This window comes from Choloepus didactylus, chromosome 1 (genome assembly GCF_015220235.1).
Source record: "Choloepus didactylus isolate mChoDid1 chromosome 1, mChoDid1.pri, whole genome shotgun sequence".
Taxonomy (NCBI): domain Eukaryota; kingdom Metazoa; phylum Chordata; class Mammalia; order Pilosa; family Megalonychidae; genus Choloepus; species Choloepus didactylus.
The window spans coordinates 224,109,601-224,133,774 of NC_051307.1; the positions used below are offsets into that span (position 1 = coordinate 224,109,601).

At 41.0% G+C, this 24,174-nt stretch overlaps 2 pseudogenes; both read right to left on the reverse strand.

Moving 5' to 3' along the window:
- Positions 1-2,774: 2,774 nt before the first annotated feature.
- Positions 2,775-3,794, reverse strand: LOC119529124 (annotated as a pseudogene).
- An 11,189-nt stretch (positions 3,795-14,983) lies between these two features.
- Positions 14,984-24,174, reverse strand: part of LOC119526988 — a 68,185-nt pseudogene continuing 58,994 nt past the window's right edge.

The following is a 24,174-nucleotide window of genomic DNA, read 5'->3' on the forward strand; positions in this document are numbered from 1 at the left end:
TGTCTTTGACATTTGATAATCTGATTATTAAGTGTCTTGGCGTAGGCTCTCTTCATATCTCTTCTGTTTGGGTACGCTGCGCTTCTGGATCTGTAATTTTATGTCTTTCATAAGAGATGGGAAATTTTCATTAATTATTTCCTCTATTATTGCTTCTGCCCCCTTTCCCTTGTCTTCTCCTTCTGGGACACCAATGATACGTACATTATTGTACTTTGTTTCATCCTTGAGTTCCTGGAGACGTTGCTCATATTTTTTCATTCTTTTCTCCATCTGCTCCTTTGCATGTAGGCTTTCAGGGGTTTTGTTCTCCAGTTCCTGAGTGTTTTCTTCTGCCCCTTGAGATCTGCTGTTGTATGTTTCCATTGTGTCTTTCATCTCTTGTGTTGTGCCTTTCATTTCCATAGATTCTACTAGTAGGTTTTTTGAACTTTTGATTTCTGCCGTATACATGTCCAGTTCTTCCTTTACAGCCTCTATCTCTTTTGCAATATCTTCTCTAAACTTTTTGAATTGATTTAGCATTAGTTGTTTAAATTCCTGTATCTCAGTTGAAGTCTACATTTGTTCCTTTGACTGGGCCATAACTTTGTTTTTCTTCATGTAGGTTGTAATTTTCTGTTGTCTAGGCATGGTTTCCTTGGTTATCCAAATCGGGTTTTCTCAGACCAGAACAGGCTCAGGTCCCAGAGGGAAGAAATATTCAGTATCTGGTTTCCCTGCAGGTGTGTCTTAGAAAATTGCTCCACCCTTTGATGCTTTGGGTCTCTGTGCTTTTCTGCCCAGCAGGTGACGCCTGTTAGCCTATAATTCTTGACTGGTGTGAGGAGGTATGGCCGTGATCTCCCAGGCTCTGGGGTCTGGTTGTGAATGGAAAGGGCCCCACCCCTTTCCTCCTAGAGAAGACAGGGCCCCCAGGTGGAGGTCATTAGCATTTCAATGGTCTCACTCTCTGCTTGTGCTGTCTCCACCCTTCTCCGCTTCACAGCCCTGGAAACTGAAAATGACTGGGGCTTTCTCCACTGAGCACAAAAAGAATCAGATAGCCCCCTTCAGACCCAGTCCAAGGCTCTCCAAGGTCAGTCGTCACCCAAAGCCTCTGTCTGTTTTTTGGGGCTGCATACCTGTAGTGAGCAGTTCACACTCGCTACTTAAAACCCCAGCTGGAGCTCAGCTGAGCTGTATTCGCTTGCTGGGAGAGAGCTTCCCTCTGGCACCACGAGGCTTTGCAGCTCGGGCTATGGGGGAGGGGGTCTCCCGACCTGGTTCCGCAGGTTTTACTTACAGATTTTATGCTGTGTTCTCGGGCATTCCTCCCAACTCAGGTTGGTGTATGATGAATGCATGGTCTCGTTTGTCCCCCCGCAGTTATTCTGGATTATTTACTAGTTGTTTCTGGTTTTTTGTAGTTGTTCCAGGGGACTACTTAGCTTCCACTCCTCTCTATGCTGCCATCTTGCCCGACTCTGTATTTGTTTTTTTGTATCTGGCTTATTTGACTCAACATGATGTCTTCAACGTTCATCCATGTTGTTGCATGTATCAGAACTTCATTCCTTTTTATAGCTGAATAATATTCCATTGTGTGTATTTACCACATTTTGTTTATCTGTTCATTGGTTGAAGACCCTTGAGTTGCTTCTGTCTTTTGGCAATTGTGGATAATGTTGCTATGAATATCCGTGTGCAAATATATGTTTGAGTCCCCTGCTTTTCAATTCTTTTGGGTTAGATACCTGGAAGTGGGGAAGTGCCAGGTCACCTGGTAATCTATACCTAACTTTCTGAGGAACTGCCAGAATGACTTTCACAGTAGCTGCACCACCATTTTACATGCCAGCAGCAATGAATGAATGTTCCTTATTTTTCCACATCCTCTTCAACACCTTGTAATTTTCTGTTTTTTTTAAAAGTAGCCTTTCTAGTGAGTATGAAATAGTATATCATTGTGGTTTTGAATTGCATTTGCCTAATGGCTAATGTGAGCATCTTTTTCATGTGCTTTTGGCCCATTTGTATATCTCTTTTGGAAAAAATGTTCTATTCAAGTCTCTTGCCATTTTTTTTTAAACAATATGCACATTGTTTAAAAAACTATAGTAATTCTTAAGTCAAGTATTCTCAGCCCTTATTAGACTATAACTAAGAATCACTAAATTAAGACAAAAGTAAAACAAGTAAAAATGTCCTAAGCACTTGGACTTTCAATTCTTCAAGAAGTATACCTGGGAAAGCTAATTTTAGAGGAAAAAGCTTTCCTTCACACTCTGTTGTACAGTACTGAGACTTCTAGTTATAGCTGTATTACTTGTAGCTTAAATTCATTTTACACAAGTCACTGGTATTGTTGGTGATTCTCTTTTAACACTATAGGAAGTTAATGTATTCAGTAGACATATTTATTGAATTCTTTGACTAGGCTGGCTACTGGCCACTCTTCTACACAAGGAAATTAAGTCTTTCCACCTTATCATCTTCATTAAATCTAAAAGTCCTCCTCTGTGACCTCCCAAAGTTTGCCTGTTGCTGAAATGGAACTTCGCTTCTTTTAGACAATTACTCTTCAAGGAAGGAGGAACTACTTTTCCCATGTTTTAATCCTGGTAAGCCATAACCCTCTTGCCACTTGTTTTTCTGGCTAGGATGCTAGAGCAGGACTCTTAGAGAAGAGGTTACAGCCTGGGCAGCTTGATGTCTAACGTCAGTTTCACAGCAGGAGTGTGGGGTTTTGGTGGCTGGAGTTTATTAAGAGTCGATTATTGCACTTAACCAGGTTATCTTATTAGATATGCCAAACCAGCTCCTACTCCAGCAACACCTGCAAAAGCCAACAGCAGATTTCTGACGCCACCTCCTAGGTCATCTACATGGAAGAATTCCACAAACCCATCCCAGCCTCTTTCTTCAACTAGCCAGTCTCCTTTTGTCCTTTCGACAATGTCTGTGATACCTTCTGGTAATGGTTCGATGAAGCTTTCCTGGTTTATACTCTTTAGGTGTTTGGTCACAAAGGCGCCAAAATAAGTAAGAGTCACAATCCTTTCGTTTGTTATTCCTTGACTGAAAATATGGACCATCACTGGAAACAGAGATGTGACATCATCGTTTTTGATGTCCAGTTTCTGAAGCATGCCTTAGAAAGCCGTCTCGTGGTGGCACTGCACACTGTCCCCGACCTTTCTCTAAAGCCTTTCTGCTGGCGGCCCCAGACCCATCAGCTGGTTTTCTGTCGTTGGCCCCGGTTGCCTGTTCCTGAGGATACCTAAAGATGATCTCCAGCGACTGCCGCTATAACTCCTACTCTTCATCCTCTGCTGAGTGCGGAGTCGAGCGAAGTGACCCGTCGGTGCCGGGGACTTCAGTGGCCTCTCCTACCCGTTCCAGCACGGGCAGGGCTTTCGGTCACTTCCTTAGCAGCTCCGGTTGGTATCCTTACAGCTCCGCTTCAGGCAACATAAGGGCGTCAGAGGCCTAGGCTTCCATCTCCTCTGGTGACGACGTGCAGCACGTGGGAGCGAAGAACGAAGAACGTCGGCCTTGCAGGCGTCTGGGTGACGTCAGGGCCCTCGGCCCCAGTGCGCGCGGGCCACACAACCATCCGGGTGTCTGGCGCAAGGTCAGCTGGGGGCTCGCGCTCGAGCTTCTGCCAATCACCGCGCCCGCTTCCTCTCTGCCTCTAGCCTCCTTCCTCTGGGAGAAAAGCCGCCCTCCTGAAGGGATAGCGCTGCCTCCAACCCGGCACCCCCACAGTAGAGGTTTAATCCAATTACAGCTTTTCTTTTGAAGCCGAACATTGCAAACCACCACCACCACCGCTGCCGCCTGGGTGAGAAATGGCGGGGGAGGTGGGGGAGATTCATGGGTGTCCGACTCCTAACCTGAAGAAAGAGGAACTGAGGAGTCTCTTGTCCATTTAAAAAAAATTTTTTTTTTTTGCCTATTTGCAAGAGGTGAAGGATTTCTTTATATATTCTGAATATTAAATCCTTATAGAATATGTAGTTTCCAAATATTTTTTCCCATTGTGTAGGTTGTCCTTTTATTTTTATGATAAAGTCTTTTGAGGCCCCAAATTTAAAGAATTTTTGAGTTCTCTTGTATCTCATTTTTCTTTTGTTGCTTGTGCTTTGGGTGTCAAATCGAGGAAACCATTGCCTAACACAAGTTCCTGAAGATGCTTCCCTATATTTTTTTTCCCAGAAGTTTGATAGTTCTGGCCCTTATATTTAGGTCTTTGTTCCATTTTGAGTTGATTTTTGCATAAGGTGTGAAGTAGGGGTCTGCCTTCATTCTTTTGCAAGTGGAGACGCAATTTTCCCAGAACCATTTGGTGCAGGGAGTGTTCTTTCCCAATGGAGTGGTCTTTGCCCCTTGTCGAAATCATTTGGCCATAAATGTGAGGATTGATTTCTGAGCTCAGTTTGAGTCCATTGGTCTATATGTCTGTCCTTGTGCCAGTATCATGCTATTTTGGTTACTGTTGCTTTGTGATAAGTTTTAAGATATAGAAGTGTGAGTCCTCCAACTTCCTTCTTTTTCAAGATGGCTTTGGCAATTTGGGGCCCCTTACCCTTCCATATAAATTTGATAATTGGCTCTTCCATTTCAGCAAAGGTTGATTTTAGAATTTTGATTGGGATTGTGCTCAATCTATAAATCACTTTAGGTGGAGTTGATATCTTAACAATATTTAGTCTTCCAATCCATGAACACAGAATGGTTTTTCATTTAGTTAGGTGGTCTTTGATCTTTTGGCAATGTTTTTTAGTTTTCTGTATACAAGTCTTTTACATCCTTGGTTAGATTTATTCCTAGCTATTTGATTCTTTTAATTGGTATTGTAAATGGAATTTCTTTCTTGATTTCTTCTTTAGATTGTTCATTGCTTGTGTATAGAAACACTACTGATTTTTGGGGTGTTGGTCTTGTACCCTCCCACTTTGCTGCATTCATTTATTAGCTCTAGGAGCTTTTTGATGGATTTTTCAGGATTTTCTATATATAGGCTCATGCCATCTACAAATAGGGAAAGTTTTACTTCTTTCTTTCCAATTTAGAAGTCTTTTATTTCTTTCTCTTGCCTATTTGCTCTGGCTAGAACTTCCAGTACAGTGTTGACAAACATTGGTGACAGTGAGCATCCTTGTCTTGTTCCTAATCTTAAAGGGAAAGCTTTCAGTCTTTCGCCATTTAATAGGATTATTGACTGTGAGTTTTTCATATATGCCCTTTATCATGCTGAGGAATTTCCCCTCTATTCGTAGTTTTTAAAGGGTTTTTATCAAGAAGGGGCACTGGATTTTGTCAAATGTCTTTTCTGCATCAATTGAGATGATCATGTGGTTTTTTTTTCCTTCATTCTGTTAATGTGGTATATATTACATTAATTGATTTTCTTTTGTTGAACCACCTTTGCATACCAGGGATAAATCCCCCTTGATCATGCTTCATAATTCTTTCAATGTGCTGTTGGATTCAGTTTGCTACTATTTTGTTGAGGATTTTTGCATGTATAGTCATAGAGATATTGGTCTGTAATTTTCTTGTAGTATCTTTTTCTGGCTTTGGCAGTGTTCTCTCCTCTTCACTTTTTTTGGAAGGGTTTTAGCAGGATTTATGTTAAATTTTCCTGGAGTATTTTGGCAAAATACCCCTGTAAAGCCACCTAGTCCTTGGCTTTTCTTTTTGGGAGGCTTTTGATTACTGATTCAATCTCTTTACTAGTAATGGTTTGATGAGATCTTCTATTTCTTAAGTCTGTGTAAGTAGTTTGTGTATGTCTAAGAATTTGTGCATTTCATCTGAGTTTTCTAATTCATTGGTGTACAGTTGTTCAGAGTATCCTCATATAGTCCTTTTTATTTCAATTGAGTTGGTAGTAATGTCCCCCTTTTACATTTCTGATTTTAGTTGTCTCTTTTCTTTGTCAGTCTAGCTAAAAGTTTGTCAATTTTATCAGTCTTTTCAAAGGACCAATTTTTGGTTTTGTTGATTCTCTCTATTGGTTTTGTTGTTGTTGATTTCTATTTCATTTATCTCCGATCTTTTTTTTCTCCCCAGGAGAGTTCTGCTTTTTAAGTTTTTTAACTTTATTGTAGTAAAATATATATAAATAAAATGTGATGTTTTACTCATTTTTAAATATATAATTCAGTGGTATTAATTACATTCACAAGGTTGTACAACCATCACACTGTCTCCAAAAGTTTTTTATCACCCCAAACAGACACTCTGTACCCATTAAACAATATCTCCCCATTCTGCTCTCCTCCCAACCCCAGCTAACCTCTAATCTACTTTCTCTCTCTATGAATTTGCTTATTCTAAGTATTTCATATAAGTGGAATCATACAATATTTTTCCTTTTGTGTCTGGCTTATTTCAATCAGCATAATGTTTTCAAGGTTCACCCATATCATAGCATATATTGAAACTTTATTCATTTTTATGGCTGCATAATATCCCATTGTATATTCTTCTGTTGATGGACACTTGGGTTGTTTCCACCTTTTGGTTATTTTGAATAATGTCACTGTAAACGTAAGTCTACAAGTATCTGAGTCCAGTTTTCAGTTCTTTTGGATAAATAACTATGGGTGTAATTGCTGGGTCATGTTGTAATTCTTTGTTAAAGTTTTTTAGGAACTGCCAAACTGTTTTCCACTGTGGTTACATCATATTTTCTGTTTTGTTAATAAAAGCCATGCCAGTGGGTGTGAGATAGTACTCATTGTCATTTTGGTTTGCATTTTCCTAATGATTAATGATGTTGCGCATCTTTTCATGTGCTTTTTGGCTATTTGTGTATTTTCTTTGGAGAAATGTCTGTTCAAGTCCTTTGCTGTTTTTTGTTTTGTTTTGTTTTTTAATTGAGTTGTTTGCCTTTTTGTTGTTGAGTTGTAAGAAGTCTTTATACGTTCTGGATGTTAAACATTTAACAGATATGTGATTTCCAAATATTTTCTCCCATTCTGTAGATTGTCTTTTCACTTTCTTGATAATGTCCTTTGATGCAAAAAGTTTTTTATTTTGGTGAAGTCCAATTTTTCTATATTGTCTTTTGCTTTTCATGCTTTCAGTGTCATATCTGAGAATCCATTGCCAAATGGATTTCTCCTACCCCTAGGTTTCCTTTTAATAGTTTTATAGTTTTAGCTCTTATATTTAGGTCATTCATCCATTTTTTTCATTTTTAATTAATTTTTGTATATGGTATGGGGTAAGGGTCCAATTGTGTTCTTTTGCAAGGAGGAGGGTTTGAGTAATGGCATTATATGCTGTCAAGAGGTCTAATAAGATGAGGGCTGAGAATTAACCACTGGATTTGGCAATGTACAGATCATTAGTGAAGTTTGATAAGAGCAGCTTCAGTGAAGTAGCATGGATGAAACTGATTGGAGAGGATTTCAGAGAATCAGAGGAGAAATGGGGATATTGATGAAAGATAAATCTTTGCTGGGTGGTGTGTGGTCAAGAGAGAGATTCTTTACTATCTGTGGATGTTTGAATGGTAATGGAAATGAATAGTATAGAGGAGAGATGCTAGAAAGAGAGAATGATCAAACAAGGTCCTTGGCTGGGTTGAATGGTGATGGGCTGGAAGATACAGTGGAGGGGTCACTCTTAGCTCAGAATGGGGAGTGGAGTAAAGGGTCCAGATGTAGGTACATGAGTAGATTTAGTGGTAGTATGTGGGAGTTTGTACTGATTCAGTTTTTTCAGTAAAGTGGGAAGTTAAGTCATCAGCTGTATCTGAGCAAGGGGGAAAAGGTGTTCAGTTGTCAACATTGACTGTACATTATAATCACCTGGGGGAATTTTTAAAGCACACTCATATCTGGAGCTCGGTTCCACACTACATAAGTCCTATTCTCTGGAGTTGGGTCCTAGGCATTGGTGTATTATAAAGGTTTCCAAGAATTCAAATGTGCAGCCAGAGTTTAGGATCCTTGGTTTAGGGTTTTGTTGTTGTTGTTTTTTTTTTAATAGTATTTTTTATTGTGAACTTTAACATATATCTATATAACAGTGATAACTTTCAAAGTATGATTTCACAAGTAGTTAGCAAATTTCAAAGAATGTCCTGGGTCACAGTTCCACAACTTCAGCCATTTCCATTATTGTAAAATATAACATATATACAGAAAGGTGTCATCTCTCAATGTACAGTTCAACAAGCAATCATATAGGAAATTTCAAAAATTGTTATGGGTTACAGTTCTACAGTTTCAGTTCTTTCTTGATTACGCAATACAAGATATATGTAGAAAGATGAAGACCTTAAGGCACAATTCAATGAGCAGCTATAGAGCACATCCCAAAGGGTGCTATAGGCTATAGTTCCATCATGACATTTACCTCCTTCCAGCCCTTCCAACACCCTAGCATCCCAAAATATGTATATAATTATATAAATTTCAGTATTTATAGACCTTCATTAAATTTTATCTTGTTTGTTGTACCCCTTCCTCTCAATCTCTTTATCCATCTTCATGGGTGTCTAGGCAGTGAGAACCCTAAGTTATTTATATTGAAAGGGGATGTCAACAGATGGGGAAGAGGGCCGCATCTGATAGTTGAACTCAAAGAGGCTCTTGCCTCTGGGTTTTAGGACTTGTCTGGCATAGGAATACTCTGGTGGACTTAAGTTTCTGAGAGAGAAAACTCAGTGAGTGCATCTTTTATAGAATCTCAGGTAGGGACTTAGGTATTTGGGGACTACTTTTGGTAAGAGCAGGGCATACTGTGGCCATTTGAGATGTCTAGCTGGAACTTGCATAAGAGAAACCTCCAGGATAGCCTCTCAGCTCTATTTGGGATCTCTCAGCCACCACGACCTCAGTTTGTTATCTTTCTTTTTATCCTCCTTTTGGTCAAGTAGGCATTTTCAGTCCTTCCCTGCCAGAGCGAGGCTCATTCCTGGGAATCTTCTCCCATGTCACCAGGGAGATTCATTCCCCTGGGAGTCATGTCCCTCATGGGGGGCAGGTTAATGAATTTATTTGCTGAGTTGGGCTTAGAAAGGCCATGTCTGAGCAATAAAAGAGGTTCCCTGGAGTACCTCTTAGGTGTAATTATAGGAGGGCCCAGCCTCCTGTTTACAACCCTAAATTTCAGAAGAGCAAGCCTCAAGTCAAGGGCTTGATTTATTAAGTAGTGGGTTCCTGTTCCAGTTTGCTAATGCTGATGGAATGCAAAATATCAGAAATGGATTGGCTTTTATAAAGGGGGTTTATTTGGTTACAAAGTTACAGTCTGAAGGCCACAAAAATGTCCAAATGAAGGCGTCAACACAAGTATATGTACAGTGAAGGAAGGCCAGTGGCATCTGGAAAACCTCTGTTAGCTGAGAAGGCATGTGGCTGGCATCTGCTGATCTCAGGCTATGTTCCAGCTCCGCTCTCAGCTCCTGTATATTCTTCAAAGTGTATCTCTTGGTTGCAGCTCTTCCTTCTGTCTGCAAACACTTTTATAGAACTCCAGTGATTCAGTTAAGACCCACCCTGAATGGGTGGGGAAATACCTCCATGGAAATTATCCAATCAAAGGTCTCACTCACAGTTGATTGAGTCACATCTCCATGAAACAATCAAAGGATTCCAACCTTATCAACACTAATACATCTGCTCCCACAAGATTGCGTCAAAGAACATGGCATTTTGGGGGACATAATACATCCAAACTGGCACAGTTCTTAATTTCGCTTAATATGTATTCTATCCCAAGATAAATGGTCAGTTTCTTAACATTGTTTTCAGTTAGTTGTACAATCATCATCACTCTCAACTTTAAGCAAGTATGATAATATAATACATACCAGAGCTCTTATCAGCTGCTAATTATTCATCCCTAGTATTAGTGTAGAGTTGGTAAGATATTCCTATTAAATATGTTCATTAATGCATAATGGGTAGTTTTTCCATACCACTCTGTTGTTAACCCTCTGCACCAGTGTCATATATTACATCATGCCCAAAATGCTTATTTAGGTTTGTGGTGCTACTCTGTAGGTTACATGCCTTTAAAAAAAACATTTACAAACATGTTCACCTTCAATGAGTCACTGAAACTTATAATCCCATTAATGAGCCAGTCACACCTGACCATTCCCGTACCATTAAGATCACCCTCTTGATCATATCTGAATATATTAGATTATCACTCCCCCTTCACTAGCTTCTGACTATCTCTAGGTTCCCTATATTCTACATTATAAGACACTTGTTTTACATTTTTCAGAGTTTGCATTAGTGGTAGCATACAATATCTCTCCTTTGTGTTTGGCTTATTTCACTCAGCATTAAGTCTTCAAGGTTCATCCATGTTGTCATATGTTTCACGACCTTGTTCCTTCTTGCTGCTGTGTAGTATTCCATCATGTGTATATACCACGTTTTGTTTATCCACTCATCTGTTGAAGGGCATTTGGATTGTTTCCATCTCTTGGCAATTGTGAATAATGCTGCTGTGAACACTGGTGTGCAAACATCTGTTTGTGTCATTGCTTTCAGGTCTGGGTATATACTGAAAAGTGAACTTGATGGATTGTAGGGTAACTAAATATCTAGTTTTCTGAGGAACCGCCAAACTGTCTTCCACAGTGGCTATACCATTATACAGTCCCACCAGCAATGAATAAGAGTTCCAATTCCTCCACATCATCTCCAGCATTTGTAGTTTCCTGTTCTTTTAATGGCAGCCATTTTTATTAGTGTGAAATATCTCATTGTGATCTTGATTTGCATCTCCCTAATATCTAGTGAAGCTGAACATTTTTTCATGTGTTTTTTAGCCATTTGTATTTTCTCTTCAGAGAAATACCTTTTCATATCTTTTGCCCATTTTATAATTGGGCTGTTAGTACTATTGTCGTTGAGTTGTAGGATTTCTTTATGTATGCAGAATATCAGTCTCTTATCAGATACATGGTTTCCAAATATTTTCTCCCATTGAGTTGGCTGCCTCTTTACCTTTTTGACAAATTCCTTTGATGTACAGAAGCATTTTGAGTTCACATTTATCTGTTATTCGTTTGGTTGCTTATGCTTTGGGTGTAAGGTCTAAAAAGCTACCTCCTAATACTAGGTCTTGAAGAAGTTTCCCTACATTATCTTCTAGGAGTTTTATGGTACTGTCTCTTATATTGAGGTCTTTGATCCACTTTGAATTAATTTTTGTATAGGGTGTGAGGTAGGGTTCCTCTTTCATTCTTTTGGATATGGATAGCCAGTTCTCTCAGAGTCGTTTGTTGAAGAGACTGTTCTGTTCCAGTTTGAATATGGATAGCCAGTTCTCTCAGACCCATTTGTTGAAGAGACTGTTCTGTTCCAGTTCAGTGGATTTGGGGGCCTTATAAAAAAATCAGTTGACCATAGATCTGGGGGTCTGTTTCTGAACTTTCAGTTCAGTTCCATTGATTAATATGTCTGTCTTTGTGCCAATACCATGCTGTTTTGACTACTGTGGCTTTATAGTAAGCTTCAAAGTCAGGAAGTATAAGTCCTCCCACTTTGTTTTTCTTTTTTAGAGTGTATTAGCAATTCAAGGCATCTTTCCCTTCCAAATAAATTTGATAACTAGCTTTTCCAAGTCTGCAAAGTAGGTTGTTGGAATTTTGATTGGAATTGCATTGAATCTGTAGATCAGTTTGGGTAGGATTGACATCATAACAACGTTTGGCCTTTCTATCCATGAACAAGGAATATCTTTCCATCTCTTTAGGTCCCCTTTTATTTCTTTTAGTAAAGTTATGTAATTTTCTGTATAGTGGTCTTTTACATGCTTGGTTAAGTGTGTTCCTAGGTATTTAATTTTTTAGTTGCTGTTGAGAATGGAATCTTTTCCTTGAGTGTCTCTTCAGTTAGGTCATTTTTAGTGTATAGGAACATTACTGACTTATGTGCATTAATCTTGTATATTGCCACTTTGCTAAATTTATTAGCTTAAGTAGCTGAAACAGTGGTGAGAATGGGGCCTAGACCACTGGAACTGGGAGGAGGGGTCCAGAAAGGGAGGATAGACAAAGTCACCAAGACCCCTGGTAACTGTGGCAACTGATCTCCTGTCCCTGGGCCTGTAAGTTGGGGGGCACGATGTCCTAATCAGGGTGCTCCAATTGATTGGGTGGTGGAGTATGGTCTTCTCAATAAATAGGCAGAAACATACTGTCCTGTCTCTCATAACTTCTCAACCCCAGGGATAGGCTGGGCCTTCGTGGGGACTGGAGAGGGGCTGAGCCCACAACTTCATTTGGCCTTCGTCATCACTTGCTGAACTGAAGAATATCCAGAAGGAGGCACTTGTGAGTTGGGTCCTGCACCTCAGCTTCCTCCAAATCCTCCTCAGTGACATTACTGACAGACCTCAGGTCGTCCCAGCCATTGTGCACCAGCCCCTCCTCATAGTGCTCCAAACTGATGGCCTGTAGCCAGGCGACCATGTCTGCCTCACCCAGCCTGCAGACACTCTCTCTCTTCTGCCAGGTCCTCCTGGATGCTTTTTTTTTTTGCCATTTTTTTAAAGCAGTTTTATTCACATACCATACAATCCATCCAACGTGTACAATCAGTGGTTCTTAGTGTAATCTCAGAGTTCTGCTCTCATCACCACAATCAATTTTGGAACATATGCATTGCTCCAAAAAGAACCCCTCCCTACCTCTTATAACCCTCTATTATTGACACTTAGCATTAATCTGGTACCTTTGTTACACTTGTGGAAGAATATTATAATCTTACTGCTAGCTATAGTTCACAGTTTGCATTAGGTGTATTTTTTCCCATATACCACCCTATTATTAACACCTTGTAATAGTGTCATACATTTGTTTTAGTTCATAGATGAGAATATTCTTATATTTGTACTACTAACCCCCATCTGTGTGCTATTTTAATCATCTCCCAGAATATGCACTCTGAAGTTTGAGAACCCCTGGCTGGGGGAGTCTTGGTGCCTGATGGCACTCGGTGAACTCATATATAGATACAGTACCTTGTACAGCACCTGTTTCTTCAGTGATTGTTATCAGGACACACTGCAACCATTTAGTTATGTCTGTGTCATATGGGAGGATGTGCAGGTACATTCCATTACCAATATGAGAGTTGTATTGTTGGCTGATACACATGGCATCCAGAGGATGGGGTAAACTATTTCCTCACATTTCCTTTCACATTACCTCTCATTCACATCTCTGGGGAACCCCTTCTTGTTCTGGTCTCCCTCTTTCCTCTTTCACAGCTCTCTTAGTCTTTTTTTTTAAATTAAATTCAGTTTTATTGAAATATATTCACATACCATACAGTCATCCATGGTGTACAATCAACTGTTCACAGTACCATCATATAGTCATGCATTCATCACCCCAATCTATTTTTGAACATTTTCCTTACATCAGAAAGAATCAGAATCAGAATAAAAAATAAAAGTAAAAAGGGACACACAAATCATCCCCCCCTCATCCCACCCTATTTTTCATTCAATTTTTTTCCCCATTTTTCTACGCATCCATACACTGGATAAAGGAAGTGTGATCCACAAGTTCTCACAATCACAGTCACCCCTTGTAAGCTACATTGTTATACAGTCATCTTCAATGACTGTATAACCATCTACTGGGTTGGAGTTTGATGGTTTCAGGTATTTACTTCTAGTTATCCCAATACATTAAAACCTAAGAGGTGTTACCTATATAGTGCATAAGAATGTCCATCAGAGTGACCTCTCGACTCCATTTGAAATCTCTCAGCACTGAAACTTTATTTTGTTTCATTTCACGTCTCTCTTTTGGTCAAGAAAATATTCTCAATCCCACGATGCCAGGTCCAGATTCATCCCCAGGAGTCATATCCTGCGTTGCCAGGGAGATTTACACCCCTGGGAGTCAGGTCCCACGTAGGGGGGAGGGCGCAGTGAGTTCACCTGCTGAGGTGGCTTAGCTAGAGAGAGAGGGGGCCACATCTGAGCAACAAAGAGGTACTAAGGGGGAGACTCTTAGGCACAATTATATGCAAGTCTAGCCTCTCCCTTGCAGTAATGAGCTTTGTAAGGGCAAGTCCTGTGATAGAGGGCTCAGCTCATCAACCCGCCAGTCCTCAATGTCTGCGACAACATCAGCATCAGTCCAGGTGAGGAAGTCCAACTCTTCCACATTTTCCCCCAGTTCCCCAGGGGGGCCCTGCAAATATATTTTTATTCTCTGCCCAGATTACTTTGGGATGTGTCACTGTTTTGACTCTAACCTGTAGAAACCTGCCATATCTCACTTTGTATTCAAAGTTCCATGTGATTGTGGTGTTTGAGCAAACTGACTGTAAAGTTATACTGTTTACAAAATATAGGTCCTCTTCCCTTGGTCTCACATGAAAGTTGAAGTTTTAAAACACAGTCAGTTTTGACCCTTACCCTTTGGCCCGGATTGCCCTAGTCTTAATGAGATCTGCTTCATTCATATCACTAATTGAAGTATGGGCTCTTTTACAGCTGTTTTTTTTTTTTTTTTTTTTTTTTTAAACAGTTGGTGTATGTGCTAATACTGACATTCATATCTGCTAAGCTCTAGCTCTGAGTTTCAGATGTCACAGAGATATCCAGTATTCCAGAGACCAATCAGGTTATACACTAAGGGATCAGCATCTCAAAGTTTGGAGATAGCTGTTATGATTTAGGAATAGATTTGACTGCTGTAAGAGCTTACAATCTAGGGAACAATAATTGTTCCCTCTTAGGCTGTGTTCTAAGGTTCAATTCTGAGTTTACACATTGTAGTTAGTCCGTATTAGTGAGACATTATAGTGTTTGCCTTTATTTGTGGTGTACTTCACTCAAAATGTTGTGTACAGGCTGGATGCTCTCTTGAATATGGGGTGGAGGGAAGCTAAGGGGCCAGCTATAGTGCAAGGGCAGTCCTGAGATGGTTGCAACTACAGAGCGCTTGGGAGGAGTGCTGAGTGGCCAGGCCCAGTAGGATCTTAGTCCACTTCACTCATTGTCTTGGCCATTTGCTACCCCAGAACATGGGGGGAGCTTTGCTCTTTGTTCCTGCTTTGTTCTTTTCAATGCTGATTCACTCATAGAGACATTCATGTTTGCCCAGTGGGCACCTGCACCTTTATGGAGCCGTGAATGTTGCCTGTCTCATTTTGGTGGGACAGGAATGTCAAGAACTGCTGGGCAATGCTGTCAGATGTGGACTTGAGGGCAACCATGGACTTATGTAGGATTCATAGCCCGTGGACTTGACTGTGAGCAGAAGTTGCTGACCCTGCAGGTACTCAATGTCAGCCAGAATGGGCTTTAGTGTGGGCGGTTGGCATGAGGACCACTGCACCTTGAGGAAATTGATGTTTTACTGCTCTGGGCATCATTCTCAAAGCTCTTCTTTGAATGAAGAACTTGGTGTGACTGGCAGTCTTCACAGTGGCCTCGATGCTCTCAAACTCATTGTAGGCCTGGTCTAAAGTCTTTGAGAGCCCTTTTTTGCAGATGAACTGAGAGTGAACTACAACCTCACATGTCTCAAATGTCAGGGAGTGATCACTGTGACAGTGTCATTGGTGCAACCATAGGAGTTGCAGATGATGGTGGGTCTCGAGATAGGATTTCCAGAGAATCCAGTCACACCATGAGGGCACATTGGTTCAGATTCCAGATAGCTTCTGCTTGTGCCAGGCTTATGTGTCCTGGGAACCCTTCTCATAGCGGTAGGTGGGTGGGAAGGAGATCTCCTCCTCACTGAATTGAAGGAAGACCTTGTCCTTCTCCCACTCCAAGTTGAGCTGTTCCACCCTGAGCAAGGGCTCAGACTGCTTCCTGCAGATGTAGTGTAGGATCTCCTGGATATCCATGTCTGTACTGTATTTAGGTCCTTGCAACAAAAGAGCTGAGTGAAATGCAGAGATGTCAAAAGCACTGAGCTTCTGGTTGCCCAGTGAGAGCACCTGCAGATATCCAGGTAGCTCTGGTTTTGCTGAGCAGTCTTCTCATTTCTTGAAGTGAGCCGGCAGTTCACAAACTTGAATGACGTACCATTGAACATGAAGGAGACACCCACAGCCTCATTGTTCCCAGGGTGTTGGCAATGTCAGTTTTCGCAATGGAGATACTGACATGGCTGATGCGGTTTTCATGCTTGGGCTTGACCAGCATGGCCACCTTGATGTTCCAAAGGGACTGCATGGCAGTTGGGTGGTAATCCAGATCTGTGAGCTCCTTTAGACCCCCGCACTGTAGTTCCAGCCACTCATGGTCACCCACCAAATTCTCCTGAGTCCCAAAGACATAGGTGTCATGAGGTATGATCACTGTGACCTCATCCAGAGTCTTCCCCAGACAGACCCTTTGATGTGAACCAACATGTTACATTTTTCAGAGGCGGCACACTTTCCATTTTCCAGGTGCCTCTGAAGACAGAGATCATGTCAGGCTTGTCCTGTTTGTAATGCTTATTCTTCATGATTTGTAGCAGCTGGCAGAAGGCCTCCCACTTCCTAGCACTGACAAAGATGAAGACCTTAGGCTGGATGTGTTCCTTCTCCTTCTCAAGTATAACACCCAGTTTTTCTGGACATACTAGGACTTAATCAACTGATAAATGTGGTTGTGCATGAATATTGTCCAGTCCTCCCGTTGGTCTGCTTGCCTTCCACATCCATGCTCAGTGTGAACTTCTTTGACTTCCCAGTTTGGGTCAGGTCACCCAGGGTTACATCCACCTTCACTTCAAAGGCCTGCACATGGATGGTCTTGGCCTTACATGTGGATGGCTGCTGCGGAGCTGGAGGTGCTGTGGAGCTCATATCCTGCACAGCCTTCAGGGCCTTTTTCTGAATTTCAGACAGGAAGTACTTTAGCACCGACATCTACAGCATCAGGCTCTTTAGTGCCTGTTCCATAGTGGCAGCGGTGGGCTGTGCTGCTTCAAAGGGCAGGTCACTGTAGGTGAGCTCTGGTGGTCAGGTATCTTGGACGGGATCTCCAGTCCTGAAAGGACCTTGTCCACCTCAGTCTGCAGCCTCCAGCATGAGGTGGTGAGGGTCCGGGTGAGGTGAGGCAGGTTGCTGGCTCCACCCTGTACAGCCTCTAGCCCCAACCCATAGCTAACCTTCAGGTACTCGTGAGAGATAGTGCTCAGGCCATTGGGAACATTCTCAGGAGTTGTGGGGGTCTCAGGGACTGGTGGGGGCTTGCTGGGTCCCATAGGGGCAGAAATGCAGGTGGATCCAATCCAGAGCATGGGGCTAGTGGGGACTTCTTATCCTCCCCATTTGAGGCATTGTGCTTGTCCAGCGGATCTGGCTCTCACTTCTCCACAGGCAGTATCAGGGTGCACATGAAGCCTTGGTTGGGCTGGGTGTTCAGGCTGATGAGCTTACCTAGATGTCTAGAAGCAGTCCACAGCCATGCTCTTCAAGGTCTGCATGGCCAGAAAATCTTCTCCGTCAGGCAGAATGTGGTATGTATGCACATGCTTCTGATACAGGATGCAGAGCGCTAAGTCTTCTCCCACCTTCTCATTGTTGAGGACCAGGAAGCTGCCATTGTGGCCTGCTGGGCACCAGCAGCTCTGTGGCAGTGGTGGTGTCAGTGGCCTGCCTCAGGTCTCAGTGGTACCAGGCAGGGGCCGTGGCCCTGGGCTGAGGATCTGTGGGCAGCACCTGGTCAGATTGGGGCTCTGCACCCCACCACAAATGCTACTTAGTTCACCGCACAGCCACTGCTGCCTGCAGTGCCAGCCTCAACTTGGAGAGGGGGTTAAATTTTAACATCCTAAATATATCACAATCTTATTTAGTTTGATACCAACTTCAATAGCATGCACATATACTTTTCCTATACTCCTCTGTACTCCTACCTTTTAATGTACTTTTTACCAGTTATATCTTTCTACATTATATATCCCAAACCATAGATTATCATTAAATTTTATGCATTTGCACTTTGGCACCTGTAGGAAGTAAGAAGTGGAGTTTCCTACCAAAAAACACAATATAATAGTACTGGTATTTGTAATTAACCAAATGATTACCTTTACTAGAAGTCTTTATTTCTTTATGTCTTGTGTCCTTTCCTTAGTCTTAAGAACTCCCTTAACATTGCTTGTAGGTAGGTCTAGTGGTGATGAACTCCCCCAGCTTTTATTTGAGAATGTTTTAATCTCTCCCTCATTTTAGGAGGAAAGTCTTGCTGGATATAAAATTCTTGGCTGGCAATTGTTTTCTTTCAGCACTTGAAGTATTTCACCCCACTGCTGCCTTGCTTCCAGGGTTCTGATGAGTAATTGGCAATTAGTCTCATTTGGACTCCCTTGTAGTTAACATGTTGTTTTTCTCTTGCAGCATTCAGAACTCTCTCCTTGTCCTTTGAATTTGAAAGTTTGACCAATATATGACAGGGTGTGTTTTTCTTCTTTTTTACCTGTTTGGTGTTCTCTGGTCTTCTTGGATGTGCACGTTCAAATCTTTTGCTAAGTTTGGGAAGTTCTCTGTCATTATTTCTTTGAATATTCCTTCTGCTCCTTTCTCTCTTTCTTCTCTTTCTGGGACTCCCATAATGCATATATTAGTATGCTTGATGGTGTCCTAGAGGTCTCTAAGTCTGTTGTCTCTTTTTTATAATTCATTTTTCTTTCTGCTCTGCAGCCTGACTCATTTTAATAGTCTTTTCTTTGAGTTCACTGATTCTTTCTTCTGCCAGCTCCAGTATGCTGTTGAAACCCTCCTGGAAATATTTCATTTCTGTTATTGTGGTCGTCAATTCCAGTAGTTCTGTTTGTTTCTGTGTTCTAGTTTGCTAATGCTGCAGAATGCAAAACACAAGAGATGGATTGGCTTTTATAAAAAGGGGGTTTATTTGGCTACACAGTTACAGTCTTAAGGCCGTAAAGTGTTCAAGGTAACACATCAGTAATCGGGTACCTTCACTGGAGGATGGCCAATGGCGTCTGGAAAACCTCTGTTAGCTGGGAAGGCACGTGGCTGGCATCTGCTCCAAAGTTCTGGTTTCAAAATGGCTTTCTCCTAGGACGTTCCTTTCTAGCAAGCTTGCTCCTCTTCAAAATGTCACTCACAGCTGCACTGAGTTCCTTTTGTTTGCCAGCTTATTTATATGGCTCCACTCATCAAGGCCCATCCTAAATGGGTGGGGCCACGCCTCCATGGAAATTATCTCATTAGAGTTATCACCTACAGTTGGGAGGGGTGCATTTCCATGCAAACAACCTAATCCAAACGTTCCAACTTAATCCCCACTAATATGTCTGCCCCACAAGATTGCATCAAAGAATACAGCTTTTTCTGGGAGACATAATACATTCAAACCAGCACATTCCTTTTAAAATTTCTATCTCTTTACTAAGATTCTCATAGTGCTCACTGGCTCACAGTATCATCATATAGTTGTGCATTCATCACCACAGTCAATTTTAGAACATTTTCATTACTCTAAAAAAAGAAATAAAAAAGAACACCCACAACATTCCATACCGTTTATCCCCCCTATTATTTTTGTCTTTTTTTAAATACAATTTTATTGAGATATAGTCACACCATATAATTCAACATTGTATACAATCAGTGGCTCACAGTATCATCATATAGTTATGCATTCATCACCTCAATTTTAGAATGTTTTTATTATTACAAAGTAAAGAAAAAAATGAAAATAAAAATAAATAAGAACACCCGAAATGTTTCCTACTCCTTATCCTCCCCTATTATTTAGATATTTTTGTCTTTATTTTATTACTCATCTGTCCATACACTGGATAAAAGAGAGTGTCAGTCACAAGGTTTTCACAACCAGACAGTCACGTGATGAAATCTGTATAGTTATACAATCATCATCAAGGCTACTGGATTAGGGTTCAGCAGATTCAGGTATTTCCTTCTAGCTATTCTAATACACTGGAAACTAAAAAGGAATATGTATTTAATGCATAAGAATAACCTCCAGAATGACCTCTCAATTCTATTTGAAATCTCTCAGCCACTGAAACTTTATTTTATTTCTTTTCCCTCTTTTGTTCCAGGAGGCTTTCTCAATCCCATAATGCCAGGGCCAGGCTCTTCCCTGGGAATCATGTCCCATGTTGCCAGGGAGACTTACACCCCTGGGAAACATGTCCCATGTAGGGAGGAGGGTAGTGAGTTTATTTGCAGAGCTGGCTTAGAGAGAGAAGCCATATCTGAGCAACAGAAGAGGTTCTCTGGGGGTGACTCTTAGGCATAATTATAAGTAGGTTTAGCTTTTCCCTTGCAGGAATAAGTTTCATGACGGCAAGCCCCAAGATCAAGGGCTTGACTTATTAAACTGGGAGTCCCTAATGCTTGCAAGAATATCAGAAATTCCCAAGGTGGGGAAGTTTAATATTTCCACACTTTCCCCCAGTCCTTCAAAGGAACTTTGCAAATACTTTTTTGTTTTCTGCTCAAAACACTCTGGGATGTATTGGGATATCGCATTAACCTGTACAGAATAACAAGATTGCATTCCCTATTCTATGTTCCATGTAATTATGTTGTTTAAATAAACTGACCATACAGGTTAAGTTAGATAGTGTGCTACAGAGAAGTTTATATATTTATATTAGTTTATATTAATGAGGCCTTATAGTATTTGTCGTTTTCTTTCTGCTTATTTCACTCAACATAATGTCCTCAAGGTTCGTTCACCCAGTTTCATACTACACAAGTTCACTCCTTTTCTTCTTAAGCATTTTTTTTTTGCTACAAAAGAAAGTCTTATTTTTAATTTTTTTAGTGAATAATAAAAAAGATGCTAGAAAGAAAAATAGCATGTTATACAATATGATATAATAGGACAGAAAACAACACCACTACCAAGAATCTCATATCCCTCCCTATATCCCCTCTCACACACGCTTAGCTTTGTTATATTGCCTTCATTGCATTTAATGGAAGCATATTACAATGTTACTGTTGACCATAGACTCCAGCTTGCTTTGATTATGTTTTTACCCAAATAGTATCCCTTTTTCAACACTCTGCATGGTTGACATTTGTTTTCCCACATGTAAAAACATTTTTATATTTGTACATTTAGTAACAGTCATTGGCCACTCCAGTTTTTGCCAAGTTATACAGTCCTAGTCTTTAACATTTATCTTTACCTCTTGTGTCATACATTCTCCTATCCCACCTCTTTCAACTCTTAAGCATTTTTAAGATAAATTTTTTAAAGCCTTTGTTTGGTATGTCTGGAGTCTGGTCTTTGTTGGTGTTTTCTAGAATTTTATCCTCTTCCTTTTGGGCTGTAATTTCCTGTTTATTTATTTTTTTTACTCTCTTTTTGCACACTGTACATTCTAATTTAAAATGTTAACTCTGGAATTTATTCTGTGAGATGTCTGCTTCTTGATTTTGTAACCAGCTGGTGATATGACATATTTTCTTGAGTGTCAGCTGTCCTATCAGGAAAGTCCATCCAAGCCAAATGCAAAGCACAGGGTTTTCCCTGTGTTTCTGGGCCTGTGTCTTGTCCTGGGCTTGTGCTTGTTAGTTGTTTTGGAGTTCCCCTGTTTAGAGGAATTTGAATGCCCCCTCTATTTCCTAGGAGACAGACCTTCTCCCTCTTTCCAGTGTTTAAAGCAGGTACTGTCTCAGTAATTTCTTACATTGCTTTCATTGTAATATGCTTGGAGGGCATATTTGGGGGTGGGGTGGCGTGGTGCACACTGGAGAGGAATTTCCCCAGTCTTTCCTGGCCAAAACAATGCCAGCCAGGTATGAATATCAGTAGTAACGCATACAGCAACTGTTAAAAAAAAAAAAAAAAAAAAAAAAAGGAGAGAAAAGCTGAAATAGAGCTCAGACTTCAATTAGAGATATGAATAAAGCAGATCTGGTTAAGACTAGAGCAAATTGGGCCAAAGGGTAAAGGTTGAAACTGACTGTGTTCAAACTTCAACTTCCATGTGAGACCAAGGGAAGAGATGTATATTTGGTGTAGGATCTATATTTTCTAAACAATATAACTTCTACAGTCAGTTTGTTCAAACACTACAATTACATGAAACTTTGAATAGAAAGTGAGTTATGGTAGGTCTGTATAGATTAGAATGAAATAGCAACACATTCTAAAGTAATTTGGGTGGAGAATAAAAATATATATTTGGGGCTCCCCTGAAGAGCTGGGGGAGAATGCAGAGGTGTTGGACTTCCTCACTTGTACTGTTGCTGATGTTCTCACAAACATTGGGGACTGATGGCTTGATGTGCTGAGCCCTTTGTCTTGGGGCTTGCCACTGTGAAGCTTGTTGCTGGAAGGTGAGGCTAAAGCTGCTTATAAATGTGCCTAAGAGTCTCCCCTTGAGTGCCTGTTTGTTGCTCAGATGTGGCCCTCTCTCTCTAACTAAGCCACCTTGGCAGGTGATCTCGCTGCCCTCCTCCCTACATGGGACCTGACTCCAGGGGTGTAAATCTCCCTGGCAGTGCAGGATATGACTTCTGGAGATGAATCTGGACTCAACATCATGGGATTGAGAATATCTTCTTGACCAAAAGGGGGATACGAAATGAAACGCAATAAAGTTTCAGTGGCTGAGAGATTTCAAATGGAGTCGAGAGGTCACTCTGGTGGACATTCTTATGCACTATATAGATAATACCTCTTAGATTTTGATTTATTGGAATAGCTAGAAGTAAATACCTGAAACTATCAAATTCCAACCCAGTAGTCTGGACTCTTGAAAACGATTGTATAACAATGTAGCTTACAAGAGGTGACAGTGTGACCGTGAAAACCCTGTGGATCACACTCCCTTTATCCAGTGTATGGATGGATGAGTAGAAGAATGGGGACAAAACGTAAATGAAAAATAGGGTGGGATGGCGGTGTGTGTGATTTGGGTGTTGTTGTTTCTTTTTTTATTCTTATTGTGATTCTTTCTGGTGTTGAATGCACAACTATAAGATGGTACTGTGAGCAGTTCACTCTACACCATGGATGATTGTATGGTGTGTGAATATATCTCAATAAAACTGAATTAAAAAAACAATGCCATGGACCCACACACCCATGCAGTGGGCACACATCAGATCCCAAGTGCCCTGGGGAGGGCATCAGGAAGGATGCCAGGAGGTTCTTCCGTGGCTCCCCATAGCTGTGCTTTCTTGACTTGCCCAGAAAATACAGCTCTGCAACTGTCCATCCCAGGCCTGAGGAAGTGTAGCATCTTTAAATATCTTCAGTACCCTTTGTCTGGGATGGGTTGGAACAATGGATAACCTCAGCACCCGGCTCCCAGAAATCGAAAGTTGCTATTCAAAAGCCACAATCAGCAATCAGTCATGCCCACCCATGATCTTGGGTAAGTGGATTTTTGTGTCCCTTTCTGTCACCAGCGAGCTAGCCAGGAGCCATACCCCACAGCAGCCTGCCATAAGATTGGGGGATGGGTGCTGGTAACCATTGTGTGGAGAGAGCAGTTTACTAGTCTTTACTGTACTTTACCCATCTCTTCCTCCCGCTCTTCCATGGAATCTTCACAGTGTTCTCCTGGGCTCTGGAGTTTCAAAATAGTTGTTTCAGACAATTCCTGCCTGTTTAATAGTTGTTTTGTTGGAGAGACTTAATTTTGGAGCTTCTTACTCTGCCATCTTTCCACAATGCCAACTTACTTCTTTTACATATTCCTTTTTCATTCCTTTCTCCCCTCTGCCTTTTCCTGTCTCTCAGTCTCTCTGACTTTTCTGTGTCTCTTTCTTTCTGCCTTTCTGATTCTTTCCCAATGAGAGAATCAGTGGGAAAATTAGGTTGTTTAAACTGGTAACAAATAATAGGATATTGCCTTGCCAGAGTCTAAAATATGACGTGCTACAGGTTCATTAAAAAATGTATCAACTCATCACAGACAGATGGTCAAGACTAAGGTTGTTCCCTCTCAGCAACATCCTGTGGACGGAAAATTGTTTGTTTGTTAAGGTCATGTAACATGATTATGTTGTAGAAGATTGAGAGATGCTCAGGAAAGCTCCAAATCTTTGTCTTCAGAGATTTGTATTGGTGAATATGGAGGAAAAGGAGCTGGTGTCTTCTGAGTTTACCACACTAAGATTTCCAGTTGTTTGGCATGTTAACCCACTTGGAGGAGATATGTTAATTGAATATAATTGTGGGATTGTGCATTCATAGCCATGGCAAATTATCCTCTCAATC